Below are 20133 nucleotides of genomic sequence, written 5' to 3'. Positions count from 1 at the left end.
TCAACAACATTGTAGTTACTCCACAATACTAACCTAAATGACAGAGTGAAAAGAAGGAAGCCTATACAGAATCACAAATATTCCAAAAAGCGTACAAAGCGTTATGTTTGGGGCAAATCCAACACATCATGCAATGATGGGTATGCTTGTCATCGGCAAAGACTTGGGAGTTTATTTAGGATACAAATAAATGGAATAGAGCTAAGCACAGGCAAAATCCTAGAGGAAAACCTGGTTCAGTCTGCTTTCCAACAGACACTGGGAGACAAATTCACCTTTCAGCAGGACAATAACCTAAAATGTAAGGCCAAATATACACTGTTGCTTACCAAGATGACATTGAATGTTCCTGAGTGGCCTAGTTACAGTTTTGACTTAAATCTGCATGAAAATCGATGGCAAGACTTGAAAATGGCTGTCTAGCAATGATCAACAACCAACTTGACAGAGCTTGAATATTTTTTTAAAGAATAATGTGCAAATATTGTACAATCCAGTTGTGCAAAGCTCTTAGAGACTTACCCAGAAAGACTTACATTTACATTTTAGGCATTTAGCAGACGCTCTTATCCAGAGCGACTTACAGTTAGTGCATACATTATTTTATTTATTATTTTTTCATACCCCCCGTGGGAAACGAACCCACAACCCTGGCGTTGCAAACGCCATGCTCTACCAACTCAGCTACATCCCTCCCAGCCATTCCCTCCCCTACCCTGGACGACGCTGGGCCAATTGTGCGCCGCCCCATGGGTCTCCCGGTCGCGGCCGGCTACGACAGAGCCTGGATTCAAACCAGGATCTCTAGTGGCACAGCTAGCACTGCGATGCAGTGCCTTAGACCACTGCGCCACTCGGGAGGCTATAATCATCACTGCCAAAGGTGATTTTAATGTACCCAAATTCCAGCCATAAATGTCTATTCACAACGTTTGATTTCAACATAGAGAGCTCGTAGGTTTTGGTTTTAGTTGAATCCAAAGTTTAGCTAGTAAGAGCAAGATGGAAAGCTAGCATCAACGTAGCTCTACAATTGTTTTCATGTTTGATTGTTGGGATTGTTGTTTTAGTCCGACAATCGGGGTGGAAGGGGTTTATGTTATTTTTTCAATGTTATATGTCGTTTCCTTCCTAAAGAGACACATAGGTCACTTCAGTGTTCAAGCTAAAGTTGAAACATTACCTGATTATTTACAAATGAGTGGTTACCATTCGGTTATATACAGTGCCTTGCAAAAGTATTCATCCCCCTTGGCGTTTTTTCTATTTTGTTGCATTACAACCTGTAATTTAAATTGATTTTTATTAAGATTTCATGTAATGGACATACATAAAATAGTCAAAATTGGTGAAGTGAAAAAAAATTACTTATTTCAGAAAAGTAACGGAAAAGAGGTGCGTGCATATGTATTCACCCCCTTTGCTATGAAGCCCCTAAATAAGATCTGGTGCAACCAATTACCTTCAGAAGTCACATAATTAGTTAAATAAAGTCCACGTGTGTGCAATCTAAGTGTCACATGATCTGTCACATGATCTCAGTATATATACACACACCTGTTCTGAAAGGCCCCAGAGTCTGCAACACCACTAAGCAAGGGGCACCACCAAGCAAGCGGCACCATGAAGACCAAGGAGCTCTCCAAACAGGTCAGGGACAAAGTTGTGGAAAAGTACAGATCAAGGTTGGGTTATAAAAAAATATCAGAAACTTTGAACATCCCATGGAGCACCATTAAATCCATTATTAAAAAATGGAAAGAATATGGCACCACAACAAACCTGCCACGAGAGGGCCGCCCACCAAAACTCACAGACAAGGCAAGGAGGGCATTAATCAGAGAGGCAACAAAGAGACCAAAGATAACCCTGAAGGAGCTGCAAAGCGCCACAGCAGAGATTGGAGTATCTGTCCATAGGACCACTTTAAGCCGTACACTCCACAGAGCTGGGCTTTACGGAAGAGTGGCCAGAAAAAAGCCATTGCTTAAAGAAAAGAATAAGCAAACACGTTTGGTGTTCGCCAAAAGCCATGTGGGAAACTCCCCAAACATATGGAAGAAGGTACTCTGGTCAGATGAGACTAAAATTGAGCTTTTCGGCCATCAAGGAAAACGCTATGTCTGGCGCAAACCCAACACCTCTCATCACCCTCGAGAACCCCATCCCTACAGTGAAGCATGGTGGTGGCAGCATCATGCAGTGGGGATGTTTTTCCATCGGCAGGGACTGGGAAACTGTTCAGAATTGAAGGAATGATGGATGGCGCTAAATACAGGGAAATTCTTGAGGGAAACCTGTGTCAGTCTTCCAGAGATTTGAGACTGGGACGGAGGTTCACCTTCCAGCAGGACAATGACCCTAAGCATACTGCTAAAGCAACACTCGAGTGCTTTAAGGGGAATGGCCTAGTCAAAGCCCAGACCTCAATCCAATTGAGAATCTGTGGTATGACTTAAAGATTGCTGTACACCAGCGGAACCCATCCAACTTGAAGGAGCTGGAGCAGTTTTGCCTTGAAGAATGGGTAAAAATCCCAGTGGCTAGATGTGCCAAGCTTATAGAGACACACCAAGAGACTTGCAGCTGTAATTCCTGCAAAATGTGGCTCTACAAAGTATTGACTTTGGGGAGGTGAATAGTTATGCACACTCAAGTTCTGTTTTTTTTGTCTTATTTCTTGTTTGTTTCACAAGAAAATATATTTTGCATCTTCAAAGTGGTAGGCATGTTGTGTAAATCAAATGATACAAACCCCCCCAAAATCAATTTTAATTCCTAGTTGTAAGGCAACAAAATAGGAAAAATGCCAAGGGGGTATGAATACTTTCGCAAGCCACTGTATTTGAAACCCAACCCATGCTTAACCCATTCAACGTAAAAGGTCTTAACAGCCCGGTTAAGAGGAAAATAGTCTATTACATACCTTAAGAAATTAAAGGCTGACATTGTGTTCTTACAAGAAACACATCTTACAGCCAGTTAAAATAAGAAATTAAAGAGGGAATGGGTGGGACTACTTTTTGCATCCTCTTTTCAAATCAAATTTAATTTGCCACATGTGCCGAATATAACAGGTGTAGACATTACAGTGAAATACTTACTTACAAGCCCTTAACCAACAATGCAGTTTAAGAAAAAGTAAAATAAAACAAGTGTTAAGTAAAAAAATTTAAAGCTAAAGAGCAGCAGTAAAATAAAATAACAGTAGGGAGGCTTTATACAGGGGGGTACCGGTACAGAGTCAATTTGCGGGGGCACCAGCTAGTCGAGGTAATTGAGGTAATATGTCATGTGGGTAGAGTTAAAGTGACTATGCATAGATAATAAACAGAGTAGCAGCAGCGTAAAAGAGGAGGATGGGGTGGGGTGGGGGAGCAGTGCAAATAGTCAGGGTAGCCATGATTAGCTGTTCAGGAGTCTTATGGCTTAGGGGTAGAAGCTGTTGAGAAGCCTTTTGGACCTAGACTTGGCGCTCCGGTACCGCTTGCCATGCGGTAGCAGAGAGAACAGTCTATGACTAGGGTGGCTGGAGTCTTTGACAATTTTTAGGGCCTTCCTCTGACACCGCCTGGTATGGAGGTCCTGGATGGCAGGAAGCTTGGCCCCAGTGATGTACTGGTCTGTACGCACTACCCTCTGTAGTGCCTTGCAGTCGGAGGCCGAGCAGTTGCCATACCAGGCGGTGGATGGATGCTCTCGATGGTGCAGCTGTAGAACTTTTGAGGATCTGAGGACCCATGCCAAATCGTTTCAGTCTCCTGAGGGGGAATAGGCTTTGTCGTGCCCTCTTCACGACTGTCTTGGTGTGTTTGGACCATGATAGTTTGTTGGTGATATGGACACCAAGGAACTTGAAGCTCTCAAACTGTTCCACTACAGCCCCGTCGATAAGAATGGGGGCTGTAGTCCACAATCATCTCCTTTGTCTTGATCACGTTGAGGGAGAGGTTGTTATCCTGTCTTATTGTTGTCGGTGATCAGGACTACCACTGTTGTGTCGTCTGTTGTGTAGTCCCCTGTAGCTCAGTTGGTAGAGCATGGCGCTTGCAACGCCAGGGTTGTGGGTTCGTTGAAAATGTATGCACTCACTAACTGTAAGTCGCTCTGGATAAGAGCGTCTGATAAATGACTAAAATGTAAAATGTAAATGTCTGCAAACTTAATGATGGTGTTGGAGTCGTGCCTGGCCATGCAGTCATGGGTGAACAGGGAGTACAGGAGGGGACAGAGCACGCACCCCTGAGGGGCCCCCGTGTTGAGGATCAGCGTGGCAGATGTGTTGTTACCTACCCTTACCACCTGGGAGTGGCCCGTCAGGAAGTCCAGGATCCAGTTGCAGAGGGAGGTGTTTAGTCCCAGGGTCCTTAGCTTAGTGATTAGCTTTGAGGGCACTATGGTGTTGAACGCTGAGCTGCAGTCAATGAATAGCATTCTCACATAGGTGTTCCTCTTGTCCAGGTGGGAAAGGGCAGTGTGGAGTGCAATAGAGATTGCATCATCTGTGGATCTGTTGGGGCGGTATGCAAATTGGAGTGGGTCTAGGGTTTCTAACTCCAAAGCAAGAGAAACTGCAATGTTGATAAATAGACATCCCTTTTGTATCAGCAACACCATATCTGATCCCTCAGGCAGGTTTGTTTTGGTGCAGGGGCATATGTATTCGGAGTCGTGGACCCTATTGAATATTTATGCTCCTAACTTCGATGACCATATGTTTATTCAGAATGTATTCCTTCAGATTGCTCAAGCACCACCAGGATGGCTACTGGCTGGAGGAGATTTACATTTCTGTTTAGATATGGTTCTTTATAGGTCCTTTGATAAATCCTCTCCTCTTACCAAAGCCGCCAAAGTTCACCATGTCATTCAAGAAGGATCTCAATTTACTAGATGTATGGAGACAGATGCACGCACAGAATAGGGACTATTCTTTTTATTCATAACCCACACAACACACACACGCATAGATAACTTTTTGCTATCAACCCAACTGTTTCAGAGTGTTAGATACTGATTATCTCCCCAGATTCAATCCAAGATGGCGTAGCAGTGCGGTCGTGTTTTCTGTAGTGTCCTTGTGTAAATAGGCCGTTTTTTTGGAGGGGGGGTCTATTTTTTAAAATGTATTTCTCAATTTTACTTTTCACTCTTTAACTAAATATACTTTCCAGCAACCCGCCTCACTCATCGTGGAAAGGATTCTATTATTTCTTTATAACTTTTATCAAGAACCTTAAGCTGAAACGAGTCTAGCTGCAACCGAATGGCTGTGGTAGCCAGCTAGCTAGCTACTTGCTATTAGCCACGGGTCTAAAACATTGTCCGTGGAATGCACTACCCACCAGCCAGCACTAGCTCTAGCCTGGACAATTTGTCGGCCAGTCTGCACAGCGTGCTATCGACCCAGAGCATATCGGATTTTCTGCTGGAATCACTAGACCCTAGCGCCAGATCATCGCAACTAGCTAGCTGCAACCGAATGGCTGTTGTAGCCAGCTAGCTAGCTACTTGCTATTAGCCACCGTTAGCGGTCTAAAACATTGTCCGTGGAATGCACTACCCACCAGCCAGCTCTAGCTCTAGCCTGGACAATTTGTCGGCCAGTCTGCACAGCATGCTATCGACCCAGAGCATATCGGATTTTCTGCCGGAATCACTGGACCCTAGCGCCGGATCATCGCAACTAGCTAGCTGCAACCGAATGGCTGTTGTCGTTGGCTAATTACCATTGCCCCTTAGCAAGCACCAGTTAGCCTTGAGCTAGCCTCGAGCCAGGCCCATCTCCCGGCTATCTACCTCTCTGTCAACCGGACGGGACCTCCTAGTGTTGACACGGAGCCCCGCCGATCCAACACGACTGGTCTGCCGACGAAATCGTCTGATGTGGTTTCAACAGGCTTCCCGTTACGACGTCGACCACAAAGATCCATCTGCTAGCCCCGGCCCGCTAGCACACGCAAGCCATGGCCTCTTGCTCGCCAGTGCTGTAGCAGCCCCCGAACTACCTCCGAACTCTCCTATTGCTGTTCACCGGACCTTATGATAACTCAGCTATACAGCTGATGCCTGCTGGACTGTTCCTTTATAGGGTACCTCATCCTGTTTATGTTAAGCCTCAGCCCAAATTTTGTCGCCATTACCAGCTGTTGTCTTAGCTCTCTCGAATAACACCTGTGATTGCTTTATGCCTCTCTCCCATGTCAATATGCCTTGCTTATTGCTGTTTTGTTTATTTATTATTGTACAATTTCACTGTAGATCCCCCAGCCCAGCTCAACCTGCCTTAGGTTGAGCTGGTCCTCTGTAGTTCAATTGGTAGAGCATGGCGCTTGTAATGCCAGGGTAGTGGGTTCGATCCCGGGGACCACCCATACGTAAAGATGTATGCGCACATGACTGTAAGTCGCTTTGGATAAAAGTGTCTGCTAAATGGCATATTATTAATATTATTATTATTTAGATAGCTCCTTTGTCCCACCCCCCATACATGCGGAGACTGACTCAAATCGGTGCCTCCAGTGATGCAATCTCTTTCATCGTTACCCAACGCTTAGGTTTACCTCCACTGTACTCATATCTTTCCATATCCTTGTCTGTACATAATGCCCCGAATCTATTCTACAATGCCCGGAAATCTGCCCCTTTTTTCTCTGTACCCAACGCACTAGAAGACCAGTTCTTAAAGCCTTTAGTCGTATCCTTATTCTACTCCTCCTCTGTTCCTCTGGTGATGTAGAGGTTAACCCCTGTAGCCCCCAGTATCGCTCCTACTCCCCAGGCGTTATCATTTGTTGACTTCTGTAACTGTAAAAGCCTTGGTTTCTTGCAAGTTAACATCCGAAGCCTCCTCCCTAAGTTTGAGTTATTCACTGCGTTAGCACACTCCGCCAACCCTGATGTTCTAGCAGTGTCTGAATCCTGGCTTAGGAAGGCCACCTAAAATTCAGAAATGTCCATCCCCAACTACAAAATGTTCCGTCTCGATAGAACTGCCAAAGGGGGTTGGGTTGCAATCTACTTAAGAGATAGCCTGCAGAGCTCTATCATACTATCCAGGTCTGTGCCCAAACAGTTTGAGCTTCTACTTCTAAAAATCCACCTTTCCAGAAATAAGTCTCTCACTGTTGTCGCTTGCTACAGACCCCCCTCAGCCCCGAGCTGTGCCCTGGACACCATATGTGAACTGATTGCCCCCCCATCTATCCTCAGAGTTCGTACTGCTTGGTGACCTAAACTGGGATATGCGTAACAACCCGGCCAACCTACAATCTAAACTAGATGCCCTCAATCTCACACAAATGATCAACAAACCTACCAGGTACAACCCTAAATCTGTAAACATGGGCACCCTCATAGATATCATCCTGACAAATGTACCCTCTAAATACACCTCCGCTGTCTTCAACCAGGATCTCAGCGATCACTGCCTTATTGCCTGCGTCCGTGGTCAAACAACCACCCCTCATCACTGTCAAACGCTCCCTAAAACACTTTAGCGAGCAGGCCTTTCTAATTGACCTGGCCCGGGTATCCTGGATGGATATTGACCTAGTAGTCAGTAGAGGATGCCTGGTTGTTCTTTAAAAGTGCTTTCCTCTCAATCTTAAATAAGCATGCCCCATTCAAAAAATGCAGAACTAAGAACAGATATAGCCCCTGGTTTTCCTCAGACTTGACTGCCCTTGACCAGCACAAAAACATCCTGTGGCGTACTGCATTAGCATTGAACAGCCCCCGCGATATGCAACTTTTCAGGGAAGTCAGGAACCAATATACACAATCAGTTAGGAAAGCAAAGGCTAGCTTTTTCAAACAGAAATGTGCATCCTGTAGCACTAACTCCAAAAAGTTTTGGGACACTGTAAAGTCCATGGAGAATAAGAGCACCTCCTCCCAACTGCCCACTGCACTGAGGCTAGGAAACACTGTCACCACCGATAAATCTACAATAATCGAGAATTTCAACAAGCATTTTGCTTCGGCTGGCCATGTTTTCCACCTGGCTACCACTACCCCGGCCACCAGCTCTGCACCCTCCGCTGCAACTTGCCCATGCCCTCCCCGCTTCTCCTTTACACAAATTCAGACAGCTGATGTTCTGAAAGAGCTGAAAAATCTGGACCCCTACAAATCAGCTGGGCTAGACAATCTGGACCCTTTATTTCTAAAAGTAGCCGCCGAAATTGTCACAACCCCTATTACTAGCCTGTTCAACCTCTCTTTCATAACGTCTGAGATCCCCAGAGATTGGAAAGCTGCCGCGGTCATCCCCCTCTTCAAAGGGGGTGACACTCTAGATCCAAACTGTTACAGACTTACAGTGGGGAAAAAAGTATTTAGTCAGCCACCAATTGTGCAAGTTCTCCCACTTAAAAAGATGAGAGAGGCCTGTAATTTTCATCATAGGTACACGTCAACTATGACAGACAAAATGAGATTTTTTTTTCCAGAAAATCACATTGTAGGATTTTTAATGATTTTATTTGCAAATTATGGTGGAAAATAAGTATTTGGTCAATAACAAAAGTTTCTCAATACTTTGTTATATACCCTTTGTTGGCAATGACACAGGTCAAACGTTTTCTGTAAGTCTTCACAAGGTTTTCACACACTGTTGCTGGTATTTTGGCCCATTCCTCCATGCAGATCTCCTCTAGAGCAGTGATGTTTTGGGGCTGTTGCTGGGCAACACGGACTTTCAACTCCCTCCAAAGATTTTCTATGGGGTTGAGATATGGAGACTGGCTAGGCCACTCCAGGACCTTGAAATGTTTCTTACGAAGCCACTCCTTCGTTGCCCGGGCGGTGTGTTTGGGATCATTGTCATGCTGAAAGACCCAGCCACGTTTCATCTTCAACGCCCTTGCTGATGGAAGGAGGTTTTCACTCAAAATCTCACGATACATGGCCCCATTCATTATTTATTTTACACGGATCAGTCGTCCTGGTCCCTTTGCAGAAAAACAGCCCCAAAGCATGATGTTTCCACCCCCATGCTTCACAGTAGGTATGGTGTTCTTTGGATGCAACTCAGCATTCTTTGTCCTCCAAACACGACGAGTTGAGTTTTTACCAAAAAGTTATAGTTTGGTTTTATCTGACCATATGACATTCTCCCAATCCTCTTCTGGATCATCCAAATGCACTCTAGCAAACTTCAGACGGGCCTGGACATGTACTGGCTTCAGCAGGGGGACACGTCTTGCACTGCAGGATTTGAGTCCCTGGCGGCGTAGTGTGTTACTGATGGTAGGCTTTGTTACTTTGGTCCCAGCTCTCTGCAGGTCATTCACTAGGTCCCCCCGTGTGGTTCTGGGATTTTTGCTCACCGTTCTTGTGATCATTTTGACCCCACAGGGTGAGATCTTGCGTGGAGCCCCAGATCAAGGGAGATTATCAGTGGTCTTGTATGTCTTCCATTTCCTAATAATAATTTCTTCAAACCAAGCTGCTTACCTATTGCACATTCAGTCTTCCCAGCCTGGTGCAGGTCTACAATTGTGTTTCTGGTGTCCTTTGACAGCTCTTTGGTCTTGGCCATAGTGGAGTTTGGAGTGTGACTGTTTGAGGTTGTGGACAGGTGTCTTTTATACTGATAACAAGTTCAAACAGGTGCCATTAATACAGGTAACGAGTGGAGGACAGAGGAGCCTCTTAAATAAGAAGTTACAGGTCTGTGAGAGCCAGAAATCTTGCTTGTTTGTAGGTGACCAAATACTTATTTTCCACCATAATTTGCAAATAAATTCATAAAAAATCCTACAATGTAATTTTCTGGATTTTTTTTCATCAATTTGTCTGTCATAGTTGACGTGTACCTATGATGAAAATTACAGGCCCCTCTCATCTTTTTAAGTGGGAGAACTTGCACAATTGGTGGCTGACTAAATACTTTTCTCCCCCACTGTATATCCATCCTGCCCTGCCTTTCGAAAGTATTTGAAAGCCAAGTTAACAAAACAGATCACCGACCATTTCGAATCCCACCGTACCTTCTCCGCTATGCAATCCGGTTTCCGAGCTGGTCATGGGTGCACCTCAGCCACGCTCAAGGTCCTAAACGATATTATAACCGCGATCGATAAAAGACAGTACTGCGCAGCCGTCTGCATCGACCTGGCCACGGTTTTCGACTCTGTCAACCACCGCATTCTTATTGGCAGACTAAATAGCCTTGGTTTCTCAAATGACTGCCTCGCCTGGTTCACCAACTACTTCTCAGGTAGAGTTCAATGTGTCAAATCGGAGGGTCTGTTGTCTGGACCTCTGGCAGTCTCTATGGGGGTGCAACAGGGTTCAATTCTCGGGCCGACTCTATTCTCTGTGTATATCAATGATGTCGCTCTTGCTGCTGGTGACGCTCGGATCCACCTCTATGCGGATGACAGCATTTTGTATACATCTGGCCCTACATTGGACACTGTGTTAACAAACCTCCAAACGAGCTTCAACGCCATACAACACTCCTCCCGTAGCCTCCAACTGTTCTTAAGCACTAGTAAAACTAAATGCATGCTCTTCAACCGAACGCTGCTTGCACCCGCTCACCCGACTAGAATCACTACTCTCGGCGGGTCTGACCTAGAGTATGTGGACAACTACAAATACCTAGGTGTCTGGTTAGACTGTAAACTCTCCTTCCAGACTCACATTAAGCATCTCCAATCAAAAGTTAGATCTAGAATCGGCTTCCTATTTCGCAACAAAGCCTCCTTCACTCATGCTGCCAAACATGCCCTCGTAAAACTGACTATCCTACCGATCCTTGACTTCGGCGATGTCATTTACAAAATAGCTTCCAACACTCTACTCAGCAAATTGGATGTAGTCTATCACAGTGCCATCCGTTTTGTCACCAAAGCCCCATATACTACCCACCATTGTGACCTGTACGCTCTTGTTGGCTGGCCCTCACTACATATTCGTCACCAAACCCACTGGCTCCAGGTCATCTATAAATCACTGCTAGGCAAATCCCAGTCTTATCTTAGCTCACTGGTCACCATAGCAACACCCACCCGTAGTCTGCGCTCCAGCAGGTATATCTCACTGGTCATCCCCAAAGCCAACACCTCCTTTGGCCACCATTCCTTCCAGTTCTCTGCTGCCAATGACTGGAACAAACTGCAAAAATCTCTGAAGCTGGAGACTCTTATCTCCCTCACTATCTTTAAGCATCAGTTGTCAGAGCAGCTTACCGATCACTGCACCTGTACACAGCCATTCTGAAATTAGCCCACCCAACTACCTCATCCCCATATTGTTATTTATTTTGCTAATTTCCAGTGTTAATACGAAATTGTAACTATTTTGCACTATGGCCTATTTATTGCCTTACCTCCATAACTTACTACATTCGCACAGACTGTATATATATTTTCTGTTCTATTTTTGACTTTGTTTTGTTTACCCCATATGTAACTCTGTTGTTGTTTTTAATTGCACCGCTTTGCTTTATCTTGGCCAGGTCGCCGTTGTAAATGAGAACTTGTTCTCAACTGGCTTACCTGGTTAAATAAAGGTGAAATAAAAATTAAATAAACTGCTTAGTAACCATTCTCCTCTGGTAATCTCCATCCCTACCAAGGTAAATGGAGCGTATAGATGGAGACTACATTCTACTCTCCTTAAGCAACCTGAATTTTGTATATTCATCAAAGAGCAGATCAATATTTGTACTTTGACAAACAAACCCTCTGCTCCTGACAGTTTCATTCTTTGTGATGCATTGAAAGCCAATCTGAGGGGATAAATCATTGCCTATACTAAAGGGTTGAAGATAAAACATGGAGCCAAACTAAAATGTCCTTGAATCTTACATTTTAATTTTTTATACAGGCTCTTGGTAAGTTTTTTTGGAAATATAATACTCTGAACACGTATCAAGCTGAGAGGGCAATTACTAAATCAAAACAGCGTTACTACGAACTTGGAGAGAAAGCACACAAAGTATTGGCATGGCAACTGAAAGCAGAGATAAGTAAAAGGACAATTAATGCTATAAAAACCCTTACTAATGAGATATCTTTAGAGATATCTTTAGACCGTACTGAAATTAATGATACTTTTAAGAAATACTATGAGGACCTCTATACTTCCCAATCAAGCGATGATCTATCAGAGATCAACTCTTTTCTCTCCTCTCTCAACCTCCCATGCCTGTCAGAGGAGGACAGAGAGCGCCTGAGTGAACAGTTCTCAGTCCCTGAACTGTTGGAGGCCATTCAATCTTTTAATAATCTGGATTCCCTCCAGAGTTCTATAAAGAATTTAAGGAGCTGTTGATACCCTACCTTACGGAGGTACTTCAAAAAGCCGGGGAGGACAACTGCTTTCCAGAGTCTCTCTCAAGCTGTGATTACAGTAATTCATAAGAAAGGGAAAAACCAGGTAAAGTGTGCCTCCTATAGACCAGTCTCTCTCCTTAATACAGATTGTAAACTGGTTACCAAGATGCTATCTAAGAGACTGGGGTCATGCCTCCCCCTGCTGGTCAACCCAGATCAGACTGGCTTCATAATTAATAGATTGTCCTCAAATAATCTCAGAAGGTTCTTTGATATAATTAATCTTGCTAACAAAAACACCTAGTGTCGCCATCTCCCTCGACGCCGAAAAGGCCTTTGATAGGGTCGATTGGCCATATTTCTTTCGTGTTTTGAATGTTCGGTTTAAGGAACAGTGTTTGTAAACATGATAAAATCACTCTACAAATCTCCTTAAACTAGGATTGCTTCCAATGGGATTACTTCCTCCTCTTTCCCTCGCTACAGGGGGAACAGACAGGGTTGCCCTGCTAGCCCCCACCTCTTCGCCCTCGCCATCGAACCGTTGGCTGAGGCCATTAGAACATGCCCTGACACAAGTTCAACCCTGGTATCTCCTCCCTATGTTTTAGACGTGGCTCAGATGAAGGAACATTCCTCCTTTCCACTTGGCAGTGTTCAAAGCTACACATTCTGGGAAGAGGTATCCGATACCATATCTTCAATTCATGGGGCTCCATTCCCTGTAGACCTGGAGGTCTGTCTACTGAGTAACTTGTCTAATTCCAATCTTAGGCAAAGTCTCGCTATAAAGCTAACATAAATCTTACTAGCGATAGCCAAGAAAAGTATTGCCTTGAAATGGAAATCAATTGGCAGGGAGGTATCTGAAGTTAATAGTCGTATCCCACTGGAGAAAATTACTTACTGCTTAGGAAGACATTTTACAGAATTTCGCAACCCTTTATTGATTATATGGAGAATCTCCCCTCACATCATATTGATTGCATCTCTGTATAATCTTCATGTAATGTTTCACACTTAAAATGTATAATATGTAGCCTACTGCAGGTGACCATATATTTTTTTATTTCATTTTAATTTGTCTGTTGTCTTGTAAGGTTAATGTCATTTTGTTATATTGTTGTCTAAAGTATTTTCATTTTTGTTTTGAATGTTCTTTATTAACCGCATGATCATTACACAGGCGCACCTTGTGCTGGGGACAATAAAAGGCCACTCAAATGTGCAGTTTTGTCACACAACACAATGCCACAGATGTCTCAAGTTTTGAGGGAGTATGCAATTGGCATGCTGACTGCAGGAATGTCCACCAGAGCTGTTACCAATTTCTGCACAAACTGTCAGACACAGTCTCAGGGAAGCTCATCTGCGTGCTCGTCATCCTCACCAGGGTCTTGACCTGACTGCAGTTTGGCGTCGTAACCAACTTCAGTGGGCAAATGCTCACTTTCGATGGCCACTGGCACACTGGAGAAGTGTGCTCGTCACGGATGAATCCCGGTTTCAACTGTCCCGGGCAGATGGCAGACAGTGTGTATGGCTTCGTGTGGGCAAGCGGTTTGCTGATATCAATGTTGTGAACAGAGTGCGCCATGGTGGCGGCAAGGTTATTGTATGGGCAGGCATAAGCTACGGACAACGAACACAATTGCATTTTATCAATGGCAATTTGAATGCACAGAGATACTGTGACGAGATGCTGAGGCCCATTGTCGTGCCATTCATCCGACGCCATCACCTCATGTTTCAGCATGATAATGCATGCCCCTTGTCGTAAGGATCTGGACATAATTCCTGGAAGCTGAAAATGTCCCAGTTCTTCCATGGCCTGCATACTCACTAGACATGTCACCCATTGAGCATGTTTGGGTTGCTCTGGATTGACGTATACAACAGCGTGTTCCAGTTCCCAAAACTTCGCACAGCCATTGAAAAGGAGTGGGACAACATTCCACAGGCCACAATCAACAGCTTGATCAATTCTATGCAAAGGAGATGTGTCGCGCTGCATGAGGCAAATCGTGGTCACACTAAATACTGACTGGTTTTCTGATCCCGCCCCTACCTTTTTTCCTAAGGTATCTGTGACCAACAGATGCATATCTGTATTCCCAGTCATGTGAAATCCATAGATTAGGGCCTAATTTATTTATTTCAATTGACTGATTTCCTTATATGAACTGTCACTCTGTGAAATCTTTGAAATTGTTGCATGTTGTGTTTATATTTTTGATCATAACAATAGATCATGACTTGTTCAATTCGAAATGGGGATATTCAACCCACGTAGGGTGCCGCCTTGAAGTCTGAGGGCACAGCCCCGTTATTATCGTCACTTCGTGCAACACATCAAAGCAGCCATTCCAGACTCTCAAGTCAAGGACGTAGAGAGGCTGGTGTTAGCAAGACTAGGTCTTCACTATATTCCTTAAACAATGTAAACTACGCTTTGGTCCTATTATTGCTCACACAATTTCTATTTGGCACAGAATTGAAAAACAATGTAACTGGGAATCAAAATGGCATGTCAATACTCCCAATATTTCACAATAATGCCTTTGCATCCCCCCAATTGTCCAAATGTGGAATCCGTACCATTGACAATATCATGGACAATAATGTTTGAGAAAATTCCAAGATTTGAAAGATACATTGCATTCGGAATGTATTCAGACACCTTGACTTTTTCCACATTTGATGTTAAAGCCTTATTCTAAAATGGATTAAATCTACAAACAATACCCCATAACGACAAAGCAAAAACTGTTTTTTTTTTAACAATTTTGCAAATGTATTGGAAAAAAACCCACAGAAATATTATATTTACATAAGTATTCAGACCCTTTACTCTGTACCTTGTCGAAGCACCTTTGGCAGCGATTACAGCCTCGAGTCTTCTTGAGTATGACGCTACAAACTTGGCACACCTGTATTTGGGGAGTTTCTCCCATTCTTCTCTGCAGATCCTCTCAAGCTCTGTCAGGTTGGATGGGGAGCGTCGCTGCACAGCTATTTTCAGGTCTCTCCAGAGATGTTCGATCGGGTTCAAGTCCGGGCTCTGGCTGGGCCACTCAAGGACATTCAGAGACTTTTCCCGAAGCCACTCCTGCGTTGTCTTAGCTGTGTGCTTAGGGTCGTTGCCCTGTTGGAAGGTGAACCTTCGCCCCAGTCTGAAGTCCTGAGCGCTCTGGAGCAGGTCTTTAATCAAGGATCTCTCAGTACATTTCTCAGTTAATCTTTCCTTCAAATCCTGACTAGTCTCCCAGTCCCTGCCGCTGAAAAACATCCCCACAGCATGATGCTGCCATCACCATGCTTCACCGTAGGGATGGTGCCCGGTTTCCTCCAGATGTGATGCTTGGCATTCAGGCCAAAGAGTTCAATATTGGTTTCATCAGACCAGAGAATCTTGTTTCTCATGGTCTGAGAGTCCTTTAGGTGCCTTTTGCAAACTCCAAGCGCGCTGTCATGTGCCTTTTACTGAGGAGTGGCTTCCGTCTGGCCACTCTACCATAAAGGCCTGATTGGTGGAGTGCTGCAGAGATGGTTGTCCTTCTGGAAGGTTCTCCCATCTCCACAGAGGAAATCTGGAGCTCTGTCAGAGTGACCATCGGATTCTTGGTCACCTCCCTGACCAAAGCCCTTCTCCCCCGATTGCTGTTTGGCCGGGCGGCCAGCTCTAGTAAAAGTCTTGGTGGTTCCAAACTTCTTCAATTTAAGAATGATGGAGGCCACTGTGTTCTTGGGGACCTTCAATGCTGCAGAAATTTTTTGGTACCCTTCCCCAGATCTGTGCCTCGACACAATCCTGTCTCGGAGCTCTACGGACAATTCCTTCAACCTCATCGCTTGGTTTCTGCTCTGACATGCACTGTCAACTGTGGGACCTTATATAGACAGGTGTGTGCCTTTCCAAATCATGTCCAATCAATTGAATTTACCACAGGTGGACTCCAATCAAGTTGTAGAAACATCTCAAGGATGATCAATGGAAACAGGATGCACCTGAGCTCAATTTCGAATCTTTGCAAAGGGTCTGAATACTTCTGTAAATAAGGTATTAATGTTTTTAATACATTTGCACAAATTTCTAAAAACCTGTTTTCGCTTTGCCGTTATGGGGTATTGTGTGTAGACTGATGAAGAAAAAAATACTTATCAATTTTAGAATAAGGCTGTAACGTAACAAAATGTGGAAAAGGTGAAGTGGTCTGAATACTTTCCAAATGCACTGGAGTTACCAGGCAACTCCTTTTTTTTAATACTGTATTTTCTCACTGCCTTTATATTTTATTAATAAAATGTTATTGTGTTAAACATAGTAATGTTCAAATACCTATCACACTATACATTTAGTAATGACAGGATACATTTGAAACTTCACGTGCAGTAAAACTTTCGTATGACTTAATCAAATTATTTTATCGATAGGAGTGGAAAAAAAAGGGTGTTTGTTTATTGACAATCACACCAAAAACGTCTAACAATACTAGTAATGAAAAAGACAGCACTTCTAATAACCTATTTCCCACCATAGTCTGAAATTGCAATATAACTTTTCTTTCACATTGATTTTGACAAAAAATTAAAAGGATTGCTGTTTCAGCATTGACTCAATGAATCGTTCGGTGTTCGACTCTTTGGGCTATCCACGTGTGACATGCACACAGTTACAAACCTGGCTTGAGTTAGCGCCAGGTACAGGATCAATATTCACCTCCCTAAAATGGATGAAGCCTGAGTTGGAATGTGAAGCTAACTAAAGCTGGCTAGCTTTAGAAAATCCTGAATAGATCTAGCTAGCATCGTAGTATACCCCTCAGGACTTTGATAGCACCTTGATTCATTTCCTTGATTAATTTCTCAGATATCATGAACTGTGATGCGAATGGTGTAACGAGGTGATAAAATAAACAAACAAATCATATTTGCCTTTAACAACAATGATTTATAGAGCACTATTAAGTCAGACAGCCAAAATTGTCTTCATGTGCAATATTATCCCTCATTACTACTGTAATTGACATTTGTCTCTACTTGCAGGTGTAAATGTGACATCTCTATGAGGGTTGTGCTATGGGGAAGGCATGCATAGCGTGCATACACACCTGACACCGAGTCACAGTTTCACCGTTGGTGAAGCAGCTAGCTAGTGTGCACAGGTTATGCAACTACAAGATTGTAGTTATCACTCAAATAAAGTCATTAACTCATTTTGAAACGTAGCCTAATCATCTTAATTAAAAGGCTATATCTCACTGTCACTGATACAAATATCTACATACAACCATAGAAATGGTTATTGTGCTTTTGCTAGTTGCTATCAAATCGGGTATGGCAATCAATTATGTAATGTATGTATCATGAGAGCTAAGCTTGTTAATTTGAGGATATAATAACATGAGGCTTCATGGCATATCAATGAGTGGATACAATGGGCCATTAACAAAAACAGGTCAACAAAGGAGAATAATCCTTGACTTGGAAAATATGGGATGGATTGCAGGCATACTTACTTAGGCACAGACTATGGAAATGCTGTATCTGAAAGATGAAGATGAATCTGTCTGTCAGGCTTTGTCATGCGATGATGATGACCTATAAAATACAAGACATTGCTCTCAGTCAATCGATTCATTTGCAATGCTTGGTTAATGCACCAAACAACCAGAGGCTATTGTTCTGGTTGTATTCTTCAGCAGGCATAGTAAACATGCTTATTAATCATCACTGTGAAAATAACTTAAAACGTGTGTATAGTCAAGTCTTCGATATGTGATAAAGCTTCAAACTATTGTGGAACATTATTTGTTGTTGATGAACCAGTGTCGATTCTAAATTCGTGCAGCCCATCGGACATATAGGCACTTGCAGCAACCCAGGAACGTAGACAACTACGGAGCAATGAACATTCAGTACACAATAAAATACGCAATATCAGGTAGATACAGTTCAGTCAAGATGATATCCTACAGTATTGCAGCGATTGTTTTCAGGTAAAACCGGTGCTGCCTGCAAACCCGATTAGGCTGTCACGGAATCAATAAAGTGTATTCACGGTAAACATTCCATGAGGAACAACATCAGTTTATACTAATTTATTAATAATATTTTGTTGAGCTTGCCCAACGTTTTTAATATTAAGCTCCAATGTGCATATTCGTGCAAAATGTCGTTCTAGGGTCTGACATGATAGACAAGCGAATGAGAGTCCATCTTGCTTTGGTGAAAATGAAAATATCACTCCTGCCAAACTCGTATGCATTCATTGAAAAAGATATTCCACATGGACAAATTGGCACCATCCATTACTTAAACTAAGGATTTTCAGTCCAGAAATTTGCGCCAACCCGTTTGATGTGCATGGTCTCCATTTCCTACCAGTTACTAAGAATAAAAGTAGCTTTAGCTTGCTAGCTCTCAAACGCGAATTGCTCCAGTCCGCCCGCTGAACATGTCATTATGCAAAACATGCAATGCGTCCAAAAGCCCACGAGCCATGGCATTGTAAGCAAACTTCACTCATTTGATGGTTTTCACGCATTCGAACGCTGCCATCCTTCGCTTAGTAACAATGTAGCCGTGCATTTCATGGGGGAAGTGCTCCCGCTTAGCCATGTCGTACATGTTGTCTCAGGCTTTTGCGTAGTCGTTTTTTTACAGAGCAGTGACTTAAAATGTACACCAAACGCCTTTGATGGATGGAATTCACGATTATAACAACACGTTTATAAATGAAAGCCCCTTGTAGTCATACAATAATTCACGAAAAACTAAAAAGCACCACGCTGACCACTTCCAGAGCAGTGATAAACGGCACAGATCTCACACTGGATGACTGAGTGATTTTGGGGGAAACGACACCGGGATTTTTATAAGGGATAAAATACAAACAAGTTCTCTGTCATGACGGCATATACATATTAAAACATACCTCTGATACCCAGCTCGAATGCAAGGGCCCTCTCATCCCCAGCAGCGTCCTTCTTAAAACTTATTGACACAGCATAACAGTTCGGCACTGGCTGTACAATAACACAACTAGGAACACACTTCACCGGATGAACGCTACAGTCAGCGCGAGGCGCAACACTACGATCCGAAATCACCAAACTAATAATGACAATTCTGGAATTCTATCGAAATAAGATAAATGATCATTTACATTAGGTCGCAGTACTTTCGTTTTCCTCGAACAAATGTATCATCTTGTCTAATCTACCCTCCCACGTTCGCAAAGTGTTCTAGGGCTATGTCTTGCGAAGCTTTGTGCAGTGGGCTATGACATTCATAGCCAGCACTGACTGGCCTAGCCATGTCATCATCAACCATTCAGATTTTGGCATTACAGCGCATATTTTAAACACACTTTGTTCTTGCGACGTTTTTGAAACAGGTCACTGAAAATGTGACTAGAGAGAAAAACTGATGACTGTTTAAGCAGAAAGCCATGCCTGTGTCTCAGTCGTGTGTGACTACTTAATATTAGCTTCCTGGATGTTGCGTTACTGTGAGGGATCGGAGTGTTTGGAAAATAAAGTGGAACAGTAAAAGTATGCCAGCACTCACCCGCAACAGGCCACCCAGAATGTAAAGAAAGGTAAGTAAGTAAATGGTGGTGCTACAACTGAGCCGTTGTCCACCTCATTCACCCTCTCTTAGTGTGCTTCACTGATCAGAACAGTTTTTGCTACATACAGTACCGTACATGCAGAGTGAAAATATCCTTATCATGTACGGCTGGTCGTGATTGGACGATAGTTTGAGCGACAGCCGGAATCAACCATTACAGCTGTGTATTGTTCTGAGACAGCAAAATTAATATAACGTCTTCATAATG

The 20133-nt window shown here is 43.4% G+C and overlaps 1 protein-coding gene across 1 annotated transcript in view; it reads right to left on the bottom strand.

Moving 5' to 3' along the window:
* The window catches only part of LOC311142950 (HMG box transcription factor BBX-like), a 50419-nt gene extending 30890 nt beyond the window's left edge, over nt 1-19529 (bottom strand). Inside the window, exons 1-2 of the mRNA XM_084178716.1 lie at nt 19228-19529; nt 17810-17891 (exon numbers count right to left, since the gene is read on the bottom strand). The gene's annotated coding sequence lies outside the window, so the exon portion shown is untranslated. The remainder of the gene's footprint in view (nt 1-17809; nt 17892-19227) is intronic.
* Nucleotides 19530-20133: the final 604 nt, after the last annotated feature.

This window comes from Coregonus lavaretus (genome assembly GCF_964263955.1).
Source record: "Coregonus lavaretus genome assembly, chromosome: 15".
Classification (NCBI taxonomy): Eukaryota; Metazoa; Chordata; class Actinopteri; order Salmoniformes; family Salmonidae; genus Coregonus; species Coregonus lavaretus.
The sequence above is the reverse complement of the archived record's forward strand: the minus strand, read 5'-3'. Positions and strand labels throughout refer to the sequence as shown.